General features: G+C 40.5%; 1 protein-coding gene across 10 annotated transcripts in view; it reads right to left on the bottom strand.

Moving 5' to 3' along the window:
* The window catches only part of foxp1b (forkhead box P1b), a 163,212-nt gene that overhangs the window by 84,453 nt on the left and 54,726 nt on the right, over positions 1 to 24,033 (bottom strand). For 9 of the 10 annotated variants that reach the window (XM_034870729.1, XM_034870728.1, XM_034870732.1 and 6 more), the window contains one exon: positions 23,567 to 23,633. The gene's annotated coding sequence lies outside the window, so the exon portion shown is untranslated. Of the gene's footprint in view, positions 1 to 10,880; positions 11,082 to 23,566; positions 23,634 to 24,033 lie in introns of those variants that run through there. The other variant, XM_034870733.1, reaches the window with a different exon arrangement.

Genomic DNA, 24,033 nt, shown 5'->3' with positions numbered 1-24,033 from the left:
GCCCAAGAAAACACTGAACCTCCAAAACAAAACACTTTCAATGGAAATGGATATATTTACTTGCATGGCTCCCAGAAGAACCACGGCAGAATAGCTTTTTAATGGGAAACAGGGTGACTGTGTGAGGCCTGCCAAAGAATCTCCATGAGAAACATCCAATCTGAGGCCCCGGTGAAAACAGTCAAATCTTTCAGGGGTGCTCAATTAACACCAAAATACAGGTCTGAATATAAATAAACCCCTTTGAGTTGTTGAAAAATTGTTGTCTTCAATAACTTAATCTAACTCAAAAGGATAACCTACAAATTCTGGCAGTGTAGTTTTACCTGTCATTGCATGCTTTTTGCGTTATTTTAACGTAGAACAGTGGTAATCTTTGTTAAATGGGAATACACAGCTATTTGCTTACATTTTACAACCTCTGTTCTGCTTTTGGATACACAAAAGCCAAACAGACTCTCCCACCCCCCTCTGTCTCCATGGGGATGAGTGCCAGTGACACTGGTGCATTTCTGTGCCCGTATTCCTCAAATCAGTGGAATGATTTACAGCCGACGTGCGTTGGTCGCAGGCCTCAGTGGTATGGCGCAACGCATCCAGCCTCCCAATTCCATGGCGGTTAATGAAGCTGACCAAGTCAGACAGAAGCAAATTAACTTGGCTGATTAATTATTTATATGAAGCAGAATAAAGTTCTTTAAAACACTGGGTCTCATCATGAAAGTAGGTGAAAATGGAACTAAATGCAGATTTATGGTGTTGCATTTAAGGCGTGTAATAGGAGGGCCAATGCAAGTTAATGTGTGTTCAACTACACAGGCGCCATGTCTCCAGAGGTCCAGATCTAAACAAGATGTAGACACACTCCCAGACACCGTGGGGACACACACTCAGGCTGACAGATAGGAAATTGATGTTGACAACTTGTCACATAAGAATATTTACAGAGCATGGTTGAGATAATAATCTTGACATGGGGATTATTAAAAAATTAACAACACTATAAGAAGCACTTCCCCTTTTAAATAATGGTTCTGGGACTTTCTCCCAGCTCGGTATCAGCGGCAGTTGTGGGCTACGGCGAGCTAAAACAGTACCAGAACAAAAATCAAACCCAAAGTTCACTATGGTTTAAATCTCCTCTGCTCTAGAAGCCCTCTTGCAAGAAGCATATCCGAGTGAGTCATCTGACACTGTGGCCTGTGCCGGTTCAGTTGTGTGTCACAACGCCCCCACACTTAGAGGCCTGTCTGAGCAGCTTGGGCCCGGCCTACAGGCCCTGTTCTCTGGGCTGAGGATAGAGCTGGCCCCCCTCTCCCTCCAGACAGATGTTGACCCGGCTCACCCCTAAAGTCTGGCACGGCCTCCCTCCATAATAGGATTTTCTAAACAAGGAGTGAGCAAAAAAGGAACACTAAGGGATGGGATGCAGCCACCCACAACTCCATCTACAGGCCCATGCTTGCACCAACTCCCCTTCTGAGACTCCAATTAGAAACAGACAGTCTCGGACGAAATTAAACGCCATTTGAAAAAAAAACATGGGCTGACGTTATTCAGCCCCATTTATTTTTCAAATAAAATATTTTTCCACATGCAGAAAAAGAAGGGCCTGCTTTTTTTCTTTTCTTCCAAAGCTACATTAAAGGGGGGAGGGGGGTGTAATGGCTATTTCATTCCATGCAAAATTTTCGGAAAGGCGTAAATTTCCAAATGTATGGCACCTCCGAAAGTAATCAAGAGAATGAGCCGCGGGGCTATTTTAATGTATGCAAAACTAGTGACCCACAATAAAGCAGAGAAAGGCTACAATGAATGCAAAGTAATGCACGCATGCTTAGAACCGGCACTGATGAGGCGATGGCTAAAATTAACACCCAATTAATTTTCGAATTGACAAACAAATGAAACCCATAAATCTACTTTCTCATTAATTTTACCACAGAATAATTCAAAGCTGCAATATCATGAGCGAAAAAATTGGAGGAACAAAAAAAAATGGAAAATGGGCATTATCCATCATAAATATCAAGAAGATAGAAAAAGAGCCTTATTAGAGAGTTGTGCTGATAACAGTGTTAATCTGTGGAGCACTGAGGCAGGGACACCATCATCAGCTGGGGCCCGGGCAACTCGGCCACATGACCTGGCCCTGTGTATGTTTATCTATCTATTTATTTTCCCTTTGCTCAGAAGATTGCCTGGTCTGCAATGACTTAAAAAGCTCAAAGTGTTTCCATCTGTTCCATTTAAACAACACATACAAATTCAGCTGTATTTATGGGTCAAGTGTCCTGCTAAAAGGGGTGTATAGTTACTAGAGCTGCACATTATATGTTTTTTTTATAACAACTGGCGCAAAATACACATCGCGAAAGCCAGTTGGTAGGTTTTTGTATTAATGAAAGAAAATATCAGAAGAAAAATAAATGTAGCGGCCATCTTTATTTAGCGGTTCCTTTTTATATTCAATTCAATGTTCAATTTGCTCGGTAAAAGAATGTTTCCTTTCATTTTTTTGGAATTCAACAAGCAATTTTAGCAGAACACTAAAAGCAGCAGAGATACTTTTACTTCCGTTTATTTACTTATTATTGAAGTAATATCGTCATTGCGATATTCAACGTTATCGCATACTTTCCTCATTTTGTGCAGCCCAACTCCAAACTCAAATATTTTAACATGAAACAATAAATTAAAGTTGACATGAAAAAAAAAAAAATGGAGCACGCCAACTTTTTTCTGAGCTTTGAAAATAGTTAGTAGTTCCAGGAGAACAAAACAAGGCAACAGTTCGTAAGGAAAGAACTGGCTGTGCTGTCGATTATTAGATGCCGGTTTGTTCTTTGAGGGGAGTTGCTTGCAAAACAAAACAAGTGTTTGGAACAAACACTGGATAATAAAAAAGGTCAGAGTTTCTGTTTGTTTACAGTCTGTTTTGTTTTCCCTGTCTCAGATATGGGGAGTACAGTACAAACAAGAGTCACATGTGTCTCCCACCTGACCAGACAGGTTGAAGGTTAAGAACAGCTGGCAGCCAGAGCTCATCAACCCTGCCTCTCCTCTTCCCTGCTCCCTGGAAATCTAACGCCTGTCCCCTGTCATGCTTGCCTGGAATTCAACAGCTCAAACAAGTAAGCAGTCGATTCAAGGTAGGGTCGGCCTGCACAGCTGTGCTTTGACCCTTCTTCATGTTCTGTTTTTCTTTAATGCTCATGACCAGAGTTGCAATATATTGTCCAGGCATTGACTTGGTCTGCATTACTGGGAGCAGCCACTGAAAAATCATTTCCATTTATGCCGTAGTGGAAAACAAACAATTCTTATTAATGAGCACTGACCTTAATGGCGGTTAATCATTACTCTTTGTCATATTTACGATTGTATTTTTGCTTGGTACAATGCCAAAAAGTTGCTGTGTGGGGTCCTGCGCCTAGCCTGGTCCTACCAGACTCTAATACATTTCATTTGTACAGAGAGTCTGGCCACTCTCCATTGACAAGTGTTAACTTCCTTGAAGCTTAAAACTATTGGATCTGCCCAGAGCCACTCTAGATAGGCCACAACCAATCGCTAACGTTTGGCCGTGACGTCGGCTTAGCATCGTTAGCGTTTGCCTTAGCCAACTCCTTCACCACTAACGGAGTGAGCTGGAAGATCAAACTTTTCCCAAAGCCTGTGGGGTGGAGGGCCACAACATCTTGGTTACCAACAATACTCGGCAAAGGTTGTTCTTTACTCAGGCTTTAACTTCTGGATATTCTGCAGTGTTGCCACAAAGGACCAAAAGGCTTCGCTCGCATCTTTCTCCGCCACCATTCCAGCTAGTGCACAACATCAACGTCATCGTTCTAGACTGCCAAAAATTTGGCTGGAGAAAGCCCAATATTATACTGCAAAGCCAGACGTAGCACTGACAGAAAATGAAAATGTAGCTGTAAGTAGGAGGGCGGAGCCAGGGTCATAACTTAAAATAAATTAAAAATCTTGATCTTAAGTTTAATATACTGCAAAATAGACAGAAATTTTAAAACTACTTACGTTGCTGCTACAGTCAAAACTGTAACTGTTACATGGAATTTATTCATTTAACATGCTACAACTATTATTTATTTTGCATTAATGAATGTGGGATAACAACAGACGGTTTAAGGACCCTTGGATAGCGTTACTAATAATACAGTCAGATTGAACGGTTAACCTTACCTGTCTCTTACCTGACAACTCAATCAAGTAGCTAACATTACAAAAAATGTCGGGACAGAACACCTCTAACCATTCAGCTGGGGGTTTGTCCAGTCACTTATAATGTAAGGACAATCCGACTCAATACAGCCCAGGTTTTTTTTTATGCATTTAGGCCATTCTGGGTTTTGACAGGAAATACAGGAATATAATTAAGAAGCTGGCAGAAATAATCCATTCATTTGCCAAATAAAGCCATTCTTTGCCATAAATCCATTATGAAATACATATAGTGTGAAATGTGATATGTGATGAGTTAGCTAGCTCGCAAGTTGCTAGCAAGAATATACTGTGCATGCACAGAGTTGTAATTTTAATAGAAGTCTGGAAAATCCTATATGTTTCTATTTTATTGTCATCCAATCGTGGTTCCTCAATATTGCCAATAGCTGATCCGATTGCAAGGCGGAGAGGCTTTGGCTTTTGTGTTAGATGGAGCTTTGACATACTCTTAACAAGTTTTGGTAAGCAGGCAAATGGGGAACGGAGATGGAAAAGAGATGGCAAATTCACTTGAATTTCCACCAGAAGCTATTTTCTCAGAGAAAGTTTGTTGAAATCACCTTAATATTGGGGAATGAAAAAAACAACCGTTGATCATCCCTTCAATCGTCGTTATACTTTCCAATCAATGATCATAGATGTGATGGAAGAGTGCGCTGCTGAATGCAGTGCATGGTTACAATTCAATTAAATGGGCGAGCTTTTAAAAAAGAAATACCATAAGACCCAGTATTGCTTTTTTATGTGTATTGTACAAGTAATTTAATGGAAAAAAATTCCAAAATGTACTTTCTTTGGACATTTTCCAGCCTTTTGAAAGCCTTCTCATGACAGTAAAGGCTTAGCAGCCACCTGTTTCGACTTACTTGCTTGTTTACACATGCACAATACAAAAGCACAACATTTCTTGGGTAGGAGATAAAGACACACAAAGGGAGAGATAATGGGAAGAGATTCAATTTAGAGCTGTTTAGGTTTGCTTGGTTGCTAGACTAGACAACACATCGGCATGTACCAAAGGTACAACAACAGAAAGCTTCTCAAGGTCTCTTAAGAGCCTTATGTACGGCTGTATTTTAGCTCCTGATTCTAGGGAAAAGGCAAAAGACACACATACAAGTTGTATGTTAAATAATCCATCATCACAGCCAACAAACCACTCCAACAGACAGACATTGGGCTAAATACCAACAACCTTTCGAAACTGTAGTCCCACATCCTTCCACTTATTATTTGCTAACCAGGGCCTTCGAGAAAGAGAATAACCTCAATCAAAAAGACTCAATCGAAACTCACTTGCCGCTGACTATAATTCCGCTCAAAAAACGGCAGGGATGATATTCTGCAGAAGGAGACTTCACAGTCAGACCAAACAACCATGTAATCTTGTCAGCCACTTCAACCAAGTCACAGATAAGCAAAGCATATCTCCAGACTACTGTGAAAAATATAGTATGAACACCCCCCCCCCCCCAAACTCATACCTCCATCAAAAACCCCACACCCCTGCACCACAAGAGAAACATCAGCGGTTTCCAAGTTCTTCCCAGACCTTGTACGGGGTATAAACCGAACACTCATGCTGGCAAACAAAGCAGCTGTTTGTTTAATAAGTGATTGCTGCCATGGCTACAGTAAACAGGACGAGTGTGTGTGTGTGTGTGTGTGTGTGTGTGTGGGGGGGGGGGGGGGGGGGGGGGGGTGTTTATGAACAAACACATCTCCTTGCAGGAACCATTTAATATTAACCATGTGGAATGATCAGCCGATTTCCTAGGTGACACTCAGGACAGGCATTGGGTAAACAGGTTTTGGGAGGGGAGAGGGGGGGGCAACTTTAGGAAATCAAGGCCGTTGCAAATGCAGCTTGGGCTAGAATAAACAGCGAGGCAGAAGTCAAGATAAACAGAAAGTCATTCTTCTTTGTCTTTGAAGACACATAAAGCTGGTGTGTTGCAGCTGCTAGCAAGCCACCATGAATGAGAACAAGATGGGCGATGGCGGGGTGACCAGCCGGCGCGGTGGTCTCCTATGGAAACACATTGTCGAGCAAAGCAACCAAGTATTTCTTCCAGACCCAACAAACAGTGGCTCTTCCCAACAGTGCAGCGAGAAACTTGTAAAAACATGTTAAACATTTACCTTGTTCAATCATTCAGTAACTGGATTTGTGGAAAAAAACAGAGGATGTCTGAGAGCTCCGAGAGCTAGTACTCACAACATCAGGGTATGGAGTGAAAAAACAACAACAACAAAAGGGATTGGGTTTAGGGTTGGAACGGACAAAGATGCTATCTATCATTAATTTACGTGTGATTTCAACAGATCATGAGTTATTCCATCTGCAAACATAATAACAAAAAAGTTGTGTTTACAAAAGACAAAGTAGGTAATGTAGTGTTGGGACATTCATGCTGCACGTCACCTTGTCCATGAATTTTTCATGAATACATGAAAAACTTTCCATCTGCTAAGCTAAAGCCTTCCAATGAGGCGTCCCTACCAAGAATCCACAGTTTACTTCCCCTACTGATTTCATGTAATCCCTAAAAAAACAGTTAACCCCACATAAAGAAGGCATCAAATATGAGCAAGGGTGCCAAACACATATTTATAACACATTGGGAAGACAGGGATAGGATTCTCAAGCATGAAATCTAGATCCAAACCTATTACTGCACCAAGAGCAGAAGAAAGTGGCTCGACATCCAAGCATGTGGATATCAAACTATTATCACGCTACAAGCTCAGATAAATTAAAAAAAGAAGGGTGCTAGAAGGCAGACTCTGGTGGTGAAGCTGAGTAGATCCATAATTTCGGATAATACACAAACCAGTTTGTGTCCTTGCATGGAGCCAAACTTGAAATACCTCGGTATAAAGGCCTGCTGTGCACAGACAATGACGGAATGTGCCAAAGTAAGGCAGGCCATGGTATTTTTAGTACAACTAGGGCCGATAGAGACTAAGTAAATAGAGAAGTCTAATGAGTTTAAATCTGGTTGTACATGAATGGAATAGTAATTCTGGGATGTGGAGCCTCTTTCAGGAGTGGTTTTCTCAGAAACTCTCCTTCACTTGACTTTGACAATCTCGCTCACATGTGGCTCATGCCCATTAGCACTACAGCAAGAGGACAGACACCAGGAGACACGGGGCCCTTTTTCTGACCACAGGCTCAATGCAGGCGTTACTTCCCTCAAGCTCATCTTACCAATTAGACCTGTGAAACATGCATACCCAAAGAAAAACACAAATTCAATCTATCTGCATCCTGTGGGATCTGCAAAAGCCCTTATTGTTTTAACATTACTTAAAGTGTGTCATATATTTTTAATCATTTTTTTGCTAGAAATCATGTAAGGGCGGTTCCCGTGGGTATTCAAATGCAAACTTGTGGAGAGGAAATGTGTCAGATGCGTGTTCCTAGGGAAAACCAAGGTTAGCCTCAACAAACTTGTCTAATTAATATCGCGTACCTATGCAAAGAGAGGACAATATTATTAGAGCTGCTGTCAACTCACTGGAGTGCATACTTCCTCTGTGAGCGGACATGTAGCCTAATCATTTTTAGGAAAAGCTTTTCTTCTGTTAAATCACCAAGATAGACTTGTGGTACACCGCCGCTCTACACACACACATCATAAGCCGCTAATTACTGTTGAGTAAGTCATCGAGTATGATTCCTCTCTCAGTACCATGTATGATAACTGGAAGAAGCGGTGGGGTCTGGCCCAACCCCTGCTATTTATGTGATTCTTAGCACTTTTAAACTTCTCTCTACCAACAAAAACACACCACAAGTCTCCCACCTCTTTACACCTCTCACACAGAGATTAAGTTAAGATAATAATTTTCCAGACACAATCATTAACCTTTACAAACAAATAATGGCATGGGAGAGCAATGGCTATTTCATTTCAAAGCACCAAGCCAACAGCCAGGAGCTAGTGGCGACGGATGCCAACTGTGGCGTTGCCTCATGTCCGCCCACGTCGCCATTATCTTGGCCAAAGATTAACACTGGAACACACCGCAAAGAGCTAAACAGATGACGACAGTTTAATCTACTAGTTAGCTCCGCTGGCAGCTAAGTGTACTGGGCGCTGGATATGTCACCCCATGTATTGTTGTGATTGGTCGTTATGTTATCCAGGGATTTTCAAATGCACGCTTGGTGCCGCCCCTCGAGATGGGCGACTTTTATTACTCAAAGCCAGTTAATCTTTCGGATTTGGGTCTGGTTTACCAGACTACACCTATTTGAGAGGGATGGGAAATTATATTGCAAACCATTCTCTCATTGTTTCATTACTAAAATGTGTGGTATAGTTACATATGAAATTAAATACTCCAAATATATACTCCAAATTGCCAAACCTGACAACCACTTTTTACAAATTTGCATTGAGCCCTGTTGTATTAATGTTAGTTTATTTAGTAAGGTGTTGTTATATGTTAAATACATGTTTATGTTAAAAGAGATACACCTACACAAGTAGTCCATGAAATAGATATTCCAATCGTTCAATGTTTTTAGAAGGGACATTTGAACATCTTTATTGGGCAGTTTTGACCGTTCCATATGTATTGGATTTATCAGATAAGATGAAAAATGGGTAAAGAGCCTTTTGTGTGCACTCTAAGTCATTTGTTTGCTTTCCTCCCTACCGTTTTCAATCAGACGGGTAGGATATTCAGCAGACAGCCTACGCCGATTCAACATGTTAAATTGGCCAAAACACGGCTGAGGAAGGCCAGCGCATGGCGACGGTGCGGAACACATCACAAAAATTAGGGCAAGGGTAGCCTTGGTGTGTCAGGGCCTTAAGTATTCTGATTCACTGAAATTGATATGGAAGCGGTCTTTCCTTCGGTTCCTTCCATTAGGCAGTTACACTAAAGATAAAGGTCGAGGGGCTAAATACCAAAAGACCATACATGAATGTCTGCGTTTTAATGGAATCATGTTTTAACAACTCTTTTTGTTTTGTTAAATACAACCCATCTCCGGAGGATGCGTCCCACTCATAAAGCTGCACAATGACAATGTACAGTGGCACTAATACAAGGACATAGTTCATCATGACATTTTCTGCAATTCCCAACTGATTAGGGTCATTATGTTGGAGGCCTGATTTATGTTGTCATTTCCTCTCACCGATCCTGCATCAATGAATCTTAATGAATTGGTAAATAAGGGTGAAGATTACACTGTGTGACACTGCAACATTTCTCACCCTCAACGGCCGAGATTTATGTAGCCAATTAGAGACTAACAGAGAAAATTGTCTGGCAGAAAAATAATATTCTTTATGGTACAAAATGGAGGAGCATTCTCAGTCAAGGGCAATTGTATTGTCAGTGTTAAAGTCCATAAACCACCCTCCTAGCCCACCTTCAAAACGCAAAAGGGGAGTCGAATGGGGATGTGAGGGCAGGTTTAGACCATCGTGAGGCTGTATGTCCACAGAGCGGATGAGCCCTGTTTAGAGCCAAAGTCCTTAACATTCACCACGGCCTATCCCACATGTTTGATCAGCATAAACACACCCCTGTATGACAAACATGTTTACCTACTTACTGCAAACATCAGACAATCAGACACCATGAGGTGCTGCTTCTCTAATGAAGACACAGGAGCTTTTTATCAAGGCCAGCCGTGTCCCTCTGTCAGAACTGTCCCTCTTTTACACAGACATCAAAAAGTGTGTTGTATAAAGAAAAGAAGACACATTATTTGCTCTAAACCCACAATAAGGCAATATTTTTCAATTAGTTTTTTTGTGAGGGGAAAATGTGTTAGTTAAAAAACACGTCCAAATGCCCTTCATCCTATTTTCAAAGGAGGAAAATCAAAATACAATCACCTCTTTGAAGATATCTCTGATCAACACATAGAAGAGGACATATACAATATGATTAGGGGCTTTTTAACTATTCCAGGGCACATCATTAGCCCAACCATGACCGTTCTTATTTCTCAGATGCAGATTAGGGAATGTTAAAGATGATTATGGCAAGGGACAAAACTGTTTTGTGTATCAATACAAAGTATGAAAACCTGGCCTGCTTATTAACGCCAAGTTCTTAAAAGAGCACTTACAGTTATAATGAGAGCCTTTATGTATTACATATTGTGACTAGATTTAGTGTGAGGAAGCGGCTCTCCACATCAAACAAGCTGGCCTGCTATTAGGCACAGAGGCTGAGGGATGTTGTGTGAAAAGGGCTGGAAAATTAAAGCTGAAGCAATGCAGGAAAGGGCTTAATTTACTGGCATGTACAGTATGCAAATGAGATTACTCTCAGCTTAACTGCATCATTTATGTCCATAATAACAGCATCATCATTACAGGGCTCAAATTAAATTACACTGTAATTAGCATATCAAAGTGATTGGTTAAAGTTTAAAACAAATACGCAATTTTGTTAATGAACATCTGTAATCACCATGTAGACTCTCAGTGAAAACATCCAAAACAAATATGTGTTTTGGAGAAGGGGAGGAATATCCCTCCAAATATGTGTGTGTGTGTGTGTGTGTGTGTGTGTGTGTGTGTTGGTGTGTGTGTGTGTGTGTGTGTGTGTGTGTGTGTCGTAGTGATGTTGGTAGGATGGGAGTGTTTTACCTGGAGAGCTCCACACTCTCAGGATATATTTCCCAAACTCCAGGAGATCAAAGATCCAATTTCCCACACTTGCCACTTCAGGAGCTCATCAATAAAATACTAATCACTTCACGCCTGATTCTGAGAATGGAGCTGCAGCCGAAGGCTTAAGGAGACTTCCATATCACAAAAAATACCTTGGCTCTGACTGTCTTGACTGTTGTTGAATGTGCACACACTCCCACACAGACGCATATATAATTTGCACTCAGGTTTTATCCAATAGCTGTCCTGCCTTTTCCCCTGATAAACCTGGGGAGTTTTAAGCACTGCAGCTCAGAGAGCACTTCCTCAGACCTCTGACAGAAATCACACACACCTTATTTCATGTGCATATAAATGAAAGTCGACCCTTTTGATGTAGCACTTTTATCATCCACATATTATTGATATGATTCAGAATTTATGATGGACCGCACAACATAAAAAGTGAAGATGATCTTTTTGGTTTGCGAAATGTCAGTCATATGATCACCAAGCTAAATACCTTTGTGTTTCGCTTTTCACTATTATCAATATTATTTTGCTATTAATTAACAAAAAAAAAGTTAAAAGGCAGCAGAAATAATCAGAAATGCACTCGTAAAATTTTTGAAGAAGTGGCATGTTATTTTATTCATTAAGAAATCCATTAAAAGGCCTTATTCCTTGCAAGTATGTAAGAGATGTGCCTTTCAAAGTAGAGCTAGGGCAAATCCACTCCATCAGCTAATGATGGCACTCATTACACAGAGAAGCTGGGTAATGAAGGCGCGGTGGCCGGCCGATCCCCTCACCCAGCATAAAGCCGTATGAAATGCTAATATCCCACTTCTAATTAAGGGATACTAAGTCTAAATGCACCTTCACGGCTAGTAGCCGGCAACATAAATTTTATTTTTTAACACTACACTACACCCAGAGATGTGCCTGAGCAACATTCCATTAATTCATATTTAATACCCCCACTAGTTCTGCGTTTGCCTTACTGTCAGCCTCTCCTTCTTTCCCCTCCCAGCTTCATACTGCGGGGAGGCATATCATTATGCTTTCTTAGAGTCAAAACACATATTTCTAAGAGTCAAAACACATATGCACACAACAGCATGTATATGTGTGTCACACATGGGAAAGGTTAGGATAAACATACCAAGAGAAAACAGGAAAATATGCCAGTATGGCTCCCTCCCCACCTGTATACATTTACAGTGTTTACACATCTTCGGCTGTTAATATGTTTACAAGAAAATCTGCTGCCCTTCTCAGAAACTGACCTTGAAGCCAGTAAACAAGCCTTTCACAAAGTTCATTAACTTCAAAGAGGGTATAGTCTTTCCGCTCAGATAAAAAAGGTCTGTGCCATTAGCTTATCAACAAAATTTAACTGCAATGCACTGGAAATCATAGGCAGGCCTGAAAAAATACGGAAGAAATAATGAACCGTAAATTCATCTGAACTATGGAACTAAAATAGGACATAACTGTATGTCATAATTGTTATCATCACTAGTTAAAAAATGTCAATTTTCAACTTATTATTTTTGCCAATTACTTACATGAACGCATCACAAATATCAAAGTCACCGGGACTCTAAATGAGTATTTAGACACTGGCCTTTTGGCAATAAAATGAAAACCTGGGTCTCAAATCTTTACCAGGAATTCAGAAAAAGTGGCTTGTTTTACTATGCATGTCTTCAAATTCAAAATACGGGCATTATGAAGATACAAAAAATGTCAAAAGCACAAAACATGCTCTGTTGCACAAAGCGGCATCTTTTTGCAAATAGATGTCCATAATGCTTTCTTTAACGTTATATTCAGGGTAGCAGTAAAATGCGTGAATTTAAAGGTCAATGTTAAGAAAATATCACATGATGTCTGCTTGATCCCGGCCCCAGTATTTTCCCAAGGATTCTCTGGCTCTGTACTGTGTAAATCACGCAGCCTGACCTTCTACATTCCTCATGCTAGGCCTCCCATTCATCCACAGGCACAGATAATACTGGGCAAATATCATAAACGTGAGGATTTTAGGATTGAGGTGAGGCTGCCATCCTCCTCCACCAACAGGGGAAGAGAAAGCCCATGCATCTGAAAGAAGCCTATTTCCACCTCCTGTCAGACTAACCTGTGGCGAGGTAGCCTGACCCTAATGCCTAATAGCCTACTGACAATCCATTTAGGATCCCAGATGATTGGCAATTTGAGCAACATCCAGTTTTATGATTCTGATGACATTTTATCTGGATTGTGAACCGTTATCACCACGAATGCAAAATGATTTACTTCTCCTTGTTTTAACAAACTACGGTTGCTTACAACGTTCCTGGACTGTATAGGTTACATCTAGGGGTAGATCGACAATCAGCCACGGCGATTATTGGCCTGTTTTGGGCAGTTTGCAGATTACATGTATTCCCGTTTTATTTGCCTGATAACCGATAAAGACAATAATTAAAAAACCGTGCTACCTTGGCTCCGCTACAGCTGTGTCTGTCCCTATGCTCCAGTTACACTCACCGCTTAGTCCGACTTAATGTCCTGCCCACAAAACTATCTCACTATCTTTTACTAGGTATTATGTTAAAGATGCATAAGGTAAAACTTATAAAACTAACTGTCTGTATTGTTTTCTGAAATTAATTTCAAAAATTTAAAGAAATAAAAAACATCTGGCTCCTATGAGCTACACGCATTCATTCTCCCTCATGGGGGGAGGGGCTAAGGAGACCAATTGGGACTGAGGAGTTGTCGATTTTCTAATTCTTTGGCTAAGTCCTGGATCTTCACAATCCTACCTACAGCACCTTTAAAGTTTCTAATGTATGACATACTTGTTTAAAGCATTTAAAAAAAGTTTATGTTGGAGTTTGTAACTAGGGCTGCACAATTATGGCCAAAATGATAATCACAATTATTTTGATTAACATTTTTTTATTTTTTTTTATTCTCACGATTATTTGTTGATTTTAACCAAAACAAATTTTATCATCACATAGGCTATTTATAACTGCGAGAGGGAGTGTGAAAGACGCTACTCGCAGAACGACGGCTGACTCATTATGAACGGGTCCAGCACCGGTCGAATGGCGGATACACACATCGTGTGTATGAAATGTCTGTATTGTCATTGCGCTGCATTTTTATGAACTATAATATTCTGGCCATGGGTCACATCTCTGGCCCAGGTCCAGCAGCTCCGTCTCACACGCTGTTATTCTACCAGTAAAGTTAGTTACATGCAATAACTTCTTCCGTTTTCTTCGCCGTGACGGCCGAGGTAGCAGAGTTACCCGCGGAAACACTGGTACAAATACAGGTTTGCCCCTCATACTTAACAATATACAGCTGTGTTAATAAAAATTAAAAACTGTAGACAAATGTCAGAAGTGTGGACCGGCGGCCGCTGGGTGGCCGGGCGCGGAGAGTGAGAGGAGAGAGAGTAGAGGAGAGATCCAACACAGACACGGCTTTACAGACGAAATGGGTCATGTAACGCAAAATTAAACCATATCCATATAAACAGCATTGCAGCAGATGCGAGGACATTAGCACCGGTGCATCCTAGAGGAGCTAACAGCTAACAGACGCTACTAGCACCGACTAACACTGCTCAGTGCTGTTGTCTGAAAAACAACAGACGGGTCAAAATGTTGCGTTTACTGGTGAACTGGTAAACCTTGAGACCGACGTATAACCAATTGCTATCTGTTGAGTTTTCCTTCTGTTACTCTGTCCTCTGTGACTGTCTACATCTAGAAACTAAGCTGCACGGGGTGCAGGGAACTACGTTGACTGGCTCATGAGCAGACAATGGTTTACTGAGCGGTAGATTGGCTTTGCAAAAAAACTCAGCAATCTATGAAATGACGCTTTAAAAAAAGCGTCATTTCAAAATCTTAATTTTGACTTTAATTTTCACTGTAAATGTGAAGCGGTTCTAAATATTGGTTTCATTATCAACTAATAATCGCTATCGGCCTTTAACAAACAGTTTAGGTCGATCCCTATACTTTATCCAATCTGCAATGAGAAATACCACATTGGCAGATATAACAACAACAAATGATGCTTCAGCAAACTTCAGAGCAATTTAAATTAAACGGCCCACTGTCTCCAGAATGCCGCATTTGCTCGGTGGATGCTAGATCAGGTGCCTCATGGCTTGCCTTTTTCTGCCTCTGATTGGCTTGCCCTGATGTTCTTACCCTAACCCTAACCCTAACTAATCCCCACTCCTCACGCCTAAACCTAACCACGTCGACCAGTCTAGCAGATCCGATTTAGAACCTACCCTACTTCCTCTGCATAATAAGTTGTCTGAGTTTGTGGGGTTGTGATTTCATCCCAGTATCATACAGGGTCTCAAAGGGTCGGCAAGATGTTTCCAGTTCAAACGCAGTGCCGGCTTCGAGCCGGGGGTGTGACCTGCAGCTGAACTGGCCTCTGCTCGGCCACAGGGAGGAGGGCAGAAGCCACTCCACACATCACCCCACCCCCTGATAAATAACTTAACACAGCAAACAGACCCATCAGTCAACCTACACATAGCTAACACCAGGACAGAGACAGAGATCGATGGAGAGATCCAGACAAAGAAAGACAGAAGGAAAAAGAAGAAAGAGCAAAAGAAAGGGGACGGAGAGGGGTGGGGGTACATTGTGAGGGCATCTAACAGTGGAGAGTAGATAAATATCACACGGGAGTCTGCGCCAAGCAGCATGGAAGGCCAAGTACTGTAAGGCTGTGAAAGCCAGGCTATTTTGCCGAGCTGTGACATTTGTTTCTTATTGTCTAAGTGGCAGCTGAAAGCGTCTCCCTGCGAGGGCCCCTCAGCTCTGCTCTGGCCCACTTTGACAGGGAGGTAACCATATTAGGACGTGTATGGTAAAGTAAACAATAACATAGTTGCAATGAGATGGAAATTTTTCAGCTAATGGTGTTTGTCATTCCTGTTTTCAGTGCACTGATCACCCCTGTTCCTTTTTCTAGCCAGCCAGAGAGACTGTGTTTAGGAAAACAACGCAGGAGCCAAGTTTTCTAAAACCAGAGTAAAAGAAAAAAAAACTGTAAATAAATATAAGTTTAAAATATGCCTCTACCTTTTTTTCTTTTCATTACATAAATAAACTCACATTTGGTTAGAAATAGCCTCTAGCTTTAAGTTTCCCCCTCGTGGCCGTGTGCACACTAAGGCGGCTAAATTTGAGGATACTTTTGTTTCCTCTCCAGTTTGGCCTTCCCTCCACACTAATTCTTTCACAGATGCGAGCTATACTGTTTAAAACCACTCAACAGTGGTCCAATCATTGGTCTTGCGTTTGTAAAATCACTATTTTACACTTCACAGAAAATTACGGAAATATTGTTTTGGGCTATACTGCAACACAATACAAGTGATCATTGAGATTAAGAGGGTGCAGAATAGGCCTGCATGATATTGGAAAAAACTGACATTGTGATATTTTTTTCCCTGCGATATACATTGCGATATGAAAAAAGAAAAAGTAATTTTTAAAAGATTACATTAATAGCTCTATTTGGAAATAATGAATAATTCTCAACTGCTGTTGTGATTTCATAGGGGAATGCATCCACATAGAAGATAAAAATGAAAAAGGATCTTTTCTAATGTGAACCATTCTTTGTTAAAATGTAATGCTTTACAAACACCAAAGAAAGTAAGCGCTGTGACTAACAATTCTCTTCTGAAGGTATTTTGGAGAGGGAAGTTAATTAGAAATACACTGGTTGACTAGCACAACACCATTGTCCCTCATAAAATACTATCAATCCAGGCTAAAGTGCATGTTGCTTCCTCTAGATTTCAGGTTGTGGTCGACTTAAAACCAGTGTAAATGACGTTAGATCAGACACAGACTTCAGTTGTAGATTAGTGTTTCCAGTGTCGCGGCTCCGAAACCTGGACCTCTTGTTTCTTTAGGCTAACTATATTAGCTTTAGCCTGGCTGGTAGCAGCTTTCTGCAGGGGAAAATGGCCGGGAGATTATTATTGTGATTATGTTGCATTAATCACAGGATTTAGTTTGTATTTGCACCGAACATAAAACACTGACTACTGTAGCTTCACTGACTACCCATCAAAACTATGCGCATCACTGCGTTATTGGTTTTCTATACACTCCCTTCCCGTAACAATAAACCCTGTCGGACTAACGTCACACACACACGTTGCCCACATGGCTACCTGTCTTAAAGGGGAAGGGTCGGCCGGTAATAATCATGTAAAAGGAAGCAATGAAAGTTTACTTTTCTGTCAAGCAGCAAAAAAGGTTTTGCGTCAACATCGCAAAGTCCATGCTCACATTGTGATGTCGATGCTAAAACACAATCTCATGAAGGTGAGCACCATTTTTTTATTTTTTTTATCCCAGCAATAACTGTCACTTAAACAAGAACTTGAGCTGAATAAAATACAATTAAAAGTTATAATTTATGGTCCAGTCAGACAAGCATTTAAAACTGACAAACTTTCTCTGCAAAATCTAATTACTGCAACGGGGAAAGGTTAATCCACATCCCAATTTTTTTACATTAAATTCTACTTTAGTGAACTTTGACAAAGGAATCTGTACCGAATCTATATAGCCAAAAGCAAACCGTCTGTAAGAGAACAGAAAGCTGGAAAGTCCAAGCAATCATCAGTTGACACTTCTTAGTATTCAGTTTATTGGTACATTTAGTAAATATGGGGAATAGTAGCAGGATTACAAGTTTTAAATACATTTTGAAATAGAAGAACTATACACTACTGTAGCCGAGGGTTATGAGTTTTGCCTACACTTGAAAAAATATGTAATCATTTATAATAAATAATGACACAGAGGCTCCATAGTCTGAACCAAGGCAGCAAACTCTTTATGTCAAGCATTACAGCTTCAACCCTTCCGTTCTTACCTTTCATAATAAAAGCCCTTTGCTAAGAGGCAATTTAACACCACCATGCACATGTGCACGCATTGCAACACAACACCATCCTGGTCTTGAGTAAAACCAAAGTAGTCGGGTGGTTGTGCAATTTCCTTCTAGGTCTGTAGGCTATTGCCTGAATTTTATTTAATGAAAAGTAACTTTGGTTTTATTATCCTCCTTCCATGACTCTTTATTGATTAAAACGTACAATCCAGTGAACAAAACAGTAGGCGAGAAAAAAGGCCCAAAACAGAGAAAATTAAAAGAAGTGCTATTCTGTATCTACAACGTTCACCTTCTGGGATTATTCCGTTATACCTTACATTTTCTTTGTATTGGAATTTCAAACTCCAGTGGATTTATGAGGAATATGGTTAACTGCTCCTCAGATCTCTGCAGGTTTAATCCAGACAGCCAGCTAGACTATCTGTCCAACCTGACTTTTCTCTCGTGCGACTTAAACACCTTTTGAACGTACCTGTTCCACCAAACAAGTTCCCTCCCGAGGCTAGGTAGTGTGGCTTTGCCCGGTGCTTAGCACCGCCCATGTGATTGGTTTAAAGAAATGCCAATAAACCAGAGCACGTTTTTCTCCCGTCCTGGAACGCTGTGTTGACCAGACAGACCCTCCTCAGCAGCATTGTGGAGGAAGGTCTGGCAAAGCGCGACTATGCTAATGCTAGCCCAGCGGCTAGTGTTTGAAGAGTACAGGCTTGTGTAGCCTGCACGTAATCCCTCTGTCATCAAGCTTCTAGAACCACATATATTACCTGTGAACTTTGAAGTATCAATTTCAGGTGTGTCAAATGCGGGAAATATGTGTTACTAAGAATAGGTATTGTTTTTTTATTTGATTGGACAGTCTGGTAAGATTTTACTATTAGATTATTTGATTTGGTTGAGTGTGGACAATTTAATTTTTCAATACAGAAATTTCTGATTTATCTGATTATGTGAACGTAGCCTCAACTAAAATGTTTCACTTAGCTGCTTAATTCCAATTCAGTATTTCAAATAATTTAATGTTATCCAGCCAAATCCAACAAAAGAAAGAGTGGGGACCTAATTCCTAACCATATATAATGTGAATTGGAGCAGTTGGAAAACTAATGGTTAAATAAAATTCAACATGCCTGGTTTAAAAGGCTCCCTATCTCAATAACTTTAACAGCATGTTGAGCTATTTCAGAAAAATGTAACCCTTATTTTGCTTAAGGTTTCACTGGTTACTTGTTCTCCTTCCTGTTCATTCTCTTTTCTTTGTCTCTGGTTACCACACTTTCTTTCCTGGTTAAGATAAGGCATAAACACGTTTTTGTATGTGCAAGTGTGGAAACAAATATTTTCCAACCCTTTTCAATAATATCCTACTGGTGACTCATTGGTTGACTATGAAAAGAAAAAGGTTTTACCTTAGCATCACGTCTTACCCAGGGTCAGTGCAATGAGCCAATGTTGTCCACATGCGTTTCTATATACATACAATACATACAGTCAACTATAGTTGAATGTTGAAGTAGACGAGCAACTTCTCCACTTCTGTCCTCTCCACATGTTGACTTTCTTTATTTGGTTTCTCATCTCTCTCTGTCTCTCTCTCTCTCTCTCTCTCTCCTAATCTCACACCAAAAATGCAAGCTGTTTATTTGCGTAGTGCTGAAGCCATTCCATTAAGTAGCCCCACCAGGTGCTTTATCCCTAAAAAGGGATTTGTTTTCTAAAATAAACGGAGAAAGCAATGGACTGCCAAAGTTATATTTACCATGACACGAAGTGATTGCAACAAAGTCAAAACTATGCAAATAAGAATGACTGTGCCTTTTAGGAACTTTATTTAATTTCCTTAAATAGTCAGAGACCTTCTCAAGTCAGACTGGAAACCATAGACAAGTGTCCTTTTTTAAGAATCATAACATATAAATGTATAATATTGTTTTGGGGAGCAGGGACAGTATCTACATATATTAAGTTTTTTTATATTTGATATTACAGCAGTTCTGGTACAGTAGAAAGTCTGACAGATGTTGGCCAGGGTTAACACACAAAAAAGCTCTGTATAGCCATTTTTGCTCAGAAGACAACAAATCAAGGCCAAAGTAAAAAAAAAGCATAGCTTTGACACATTTTCTCACTTTTGTGATTTCCTTTTCATCTCGCTGTAAGACAACTCATCTGCGGATGGAATTTGCTTACTTCTGTCGCCTCAGTCAATCTCACACACAGACTGTCACGTGAGCTGTCTGCACCTGGTAGCACCAAGACACTATTAAAGCTCCTCACTCTCCTAGCAGACCAGAGTTTATATGTCCGTCAATATGTTTGAGACCAAAAGAAGACGTGTCCGTTTGATGCTGATAGAAAAATAGATTGAAACTTGCCAAACGCATTTTCCCCCCAAAAGATATTTTAAGTAGCTTCAAGATAACACATCTGTGATAACATTATCAGTGGAACTCTTTCTACCTCGCAGCACAAGATAATTCATCAGAAAGTAGTAGGCGATGCAAGAGAAAATAAGGATGTAGCTCTATTGTGAGACATATTGTATTCAGAATGAGGCATGCATCTAGCAGCACAACCTGTTTAGCCAGACAATACAGAGGCGGGCGATCTGCCAGTGTATGTTCTGATAGCAGCTGATGCAGCCTTGGGAGGAGAGCATCAGATAGGGAAAGCTGACGGCGGTCAGGTGAGAGTGTTTAGAATGCTTTCACACACCCTGGGATCTTAATCAACAGGAAAAGGCAGGGGCACGCCGTCACTTTATGGCTCTGCCTTGGTCTCTATTGTGACATCTCTGTAGGGATGATAATTTTTCATTTTCACGCTGCCTTGCATCTATTCTGCCTGTCACTGTTTTTAACTACAGCAGCCAAGCTCAGAGAGTAGATTACGGTACTTACAGTGCATGAAAAACACAGCAACAAAACTGCCAGCGACAGAAGCGTTTAACTTTCCTCCTAGAAATCTCCCCCATGTAGCACTTTTGCTACAGCGAGTTGTTTATTATGTTCCAAGCTAGGCGTAAGCGATTACAGAAGCTCTTAAGAATCAAAGTGTTATAAATGCATGGAAACACAGCCAGCTGTAAATGCCACAGAATTAGAAGCTTACCAAGCCTAATACTAATACATGGCAATTGCCAGCATGATGCTGATATAAAGAAATTACTTTTTTAAAGTAAGCAATAAATGCAGTCAAGGAAACCATTACAGAGGCCCTATTTTCATCCCAGCATAAATCTGCATATGACCTTTGTGTGGGTCCAACTCATGAATCCACTTGTTTATTCTTAACACTTCCATAAAAAGTGGATTAAATAAAAGCAACTTCAACAGCTATAAACTAAAGCATTTACAACAAAGGAAGAATTACAAGAAACAGAGTGTTTTCACGATGTGTTCTTCTCTCCCTTACATGGATTCATGAAATTCAAATGAAGCCTAGCATGAGACGATAACATTGTGAAGCCCTCAAAACAAGGGAAACATGTTTTGGGCATCTGAGGATAAGAGGATTAAAAGCAGAAGCACTTTTCTGGTAAGTTGGATGTCATCAGGTCTAAATAAATTGGCCAAAGAAAGCAGACCTACCCACATCACACAACAGAGGCTGCCCTATGGCACAGACATGTCGATGGGATGGTAAGTATTCCAGATATCCAAATCAATTTTTGCTTTTTTGCTTTTTGGAAGACATTTCTTACATTTCAATTAATGACAAATATTCTAAAAAAGCATAGCTGGTTCAAATGTAGACACAAACAAACACATACACTCTGTTAGAGTCTATTGCGCTTTTTAAAAAAAAAAAGAGAAAAAAGGAGCTTTAAACACCAAGACATGGTAATACCATAAGCTGCCACAGGGATTCCTGCATTAGCGATGCAATCAAAATCACATTGAAAAGTTGTGTCAATCATTAGACAGATTTCCAGATTGCCACATTAACATGAATTACACAACCAATTGGAGGATTTCAGGGCTACTCTTACAGCTGTTGCGGGCAGCCGAGGGGGCCTGCTGGAGTGGACCTGACTATGCGGAGAATGCACTCCCTATAAACAGCAGCAACATGAAACCTCTACTTCAATTTGCTTCAAGTCTGTTTTGCAAATGTGGGGGTAATTTTCTGAGTCAAATAAAAGAGGAGTATAGACTGTTTAACATATGGTGATGAGCACCTCCGTTTACAATGAACAGGAAACTAGTCTGGCTGAAATCCAACAGCCATTGCGGACTGTAACGATGACAGTTACAGCTGCTTTTGCTTTTCCAAATTCTACAGAGACGCTGCAGCAGTTTATATTTAAGATGACAACAATGTATTAGTGCCAGCTATTTGTTAAAAATCAGAGAGTGGCCCGGAAGTGCCATCCTTTCGTCTATCTAGGATGTAATTGGATTTATTACACTTTTATTGTACCGTTGCCTACTTTTGTTGTGGTTGAGTTGTAGAAATCTCCTTTTTTATTATGATTTTCCAGGTCCATACATTACAGTCAGTGAAAACGTCCCTGTTGCAGCCTCAAAGCAAAAGTAATCCTTTCCATCTTGAAAATATTGTAGATAATGTCAATCCATTCCTCTACCGTAGGTTTTCCTGATTTTAACAGAAATCTCCTTTTTTTAAAGAAATGTATTCTTAACACTTTACAAATTAGCATTTTGTTTATTTGTATGGCTATAATTCCATGGGCAGGCTATGTTGTTGTATGTTTTAATAATAATATAACTAACTCAATCACTATTGCAATCCTAAAACCCAGAGTTAAACCTTACATATTTATACAACAGCCTAGTTGTTCGGTAATAGGCTCAGACAAAATATGCACTGCTTAATTGTACACACAATGTCATTATTTGGCACATTACGTGTCCAACCTATCTACCTAGAAGACACAATGTGCGGATGGAGGGAGAGAGTGAGCGAGAGACAGAGAAGACATGATAAAGATAGACAAAAAATGAAAGAACGAGATGATGGTGAGCATAAGGCTATATGAGACAGAAAACAGACACACTCCTCCTCTGAAGCCCTGAGCTCCTGAAGTGTTAACACCCCTCAAAACACACACACACACACACACACACACACACACACACTTCCGATCGCTCCAGCCAAAGGTTCACATCCTGTGGGCCCCAAACTTTCTCAGATAGGGAGACGGGTGTGAGGAGCAAACACAAGATATCCACCAGCATGGCTGAGATGCCAACGATAACAAGCCTGAGTGCGGTAACCCTTCCCCTTTCTTGTTTGGTAAACAGGGCATTATCATATTTTAGCTTTGCCCGACAAATGTCAACATGTGCAAACAGACAGAACATCTCTGCATTAAGCTACCTCCATTCCTCATGTTTACTTCAAAACTAGTTATCACACAACCAAATTCTTATTAACCCCATTTTGATCTTCAGGGGAACTGTCCCTTTATTACTCACCATGCCCGTCTCAAGTTCCCCCCACACACACACACACAAACCCTCAACAATGGAAACAAGCCTTCGGGCTTTATTATGTTTTTTATCCTTTTGAAAACCTCTTAATTGTTGTTCAATCGAGTTTTCAATCAATCAATCAAACCCACCCTCTTAACCCGCAGATACAGACTGCAAAATACAGTACACAAACAAGACAACACCATTTCATGCACTCAGTTATTAAGCCAAATCAATCCAGCATTCAAACACATGCAGGGACTAGAGTCTGGTGAAAGATGGTGTGTTTACCTTCCACAAGGACTTGCTTATTTAAAGCAATCTTCAGTTCCAGCAGTGGTAAAACAGCCTCCTCGCCCTGCGGACACAAAATGGAGAATTATTTATAATTATGAAATAATTACCACTGCGAAAACATAGTGCTTGTCAACAGCACCAACAATCCAACGTATAAAAGAAACACAGAGGGCATGGGTGTAAACTAGACGCTGATATTAACAAGTTTCCCACCAGTTGCTGTTGATTAGAATTGATAACGTGCACAAACAGTCGCATACGTGTTCTGCAAAATCATCAGAAAAAATCAATTCTCTGCATTCCTGTGCTGCTTGCTTTCCTCTGTCTGCATGGAGCTGACCGCTCGGTGTACCTCCCGTTGGTGCTACCGACATCTAGCCACCATTTCAGCTCTGAAGGGGCAGAAGCCGACTATTGTCACCGCAAGACACATCCTTGCATTTCCATCTGACTGTTAACTA

Source organism: Etheostoma cragini, chromosome 4 (genome assembly GCF_013103735.1).
Source record: "Etheostoma cragini isolate CJK2018 chromosome 4, CSU_Ecrag_1.0, whole genome shotgun sequence".
NCBI classification, from domain to species: Eukaryota; Metazoa; Chordata; class Actinopteri; order Perciformes; family Percidae; genus Etheostoma; species Etheostoma cragini.
The sequence above is the reverse complement of the archived record's forward strand: the minus strand, read 5'-3'. Positions and strand labels throughout refer to the sequence as shown.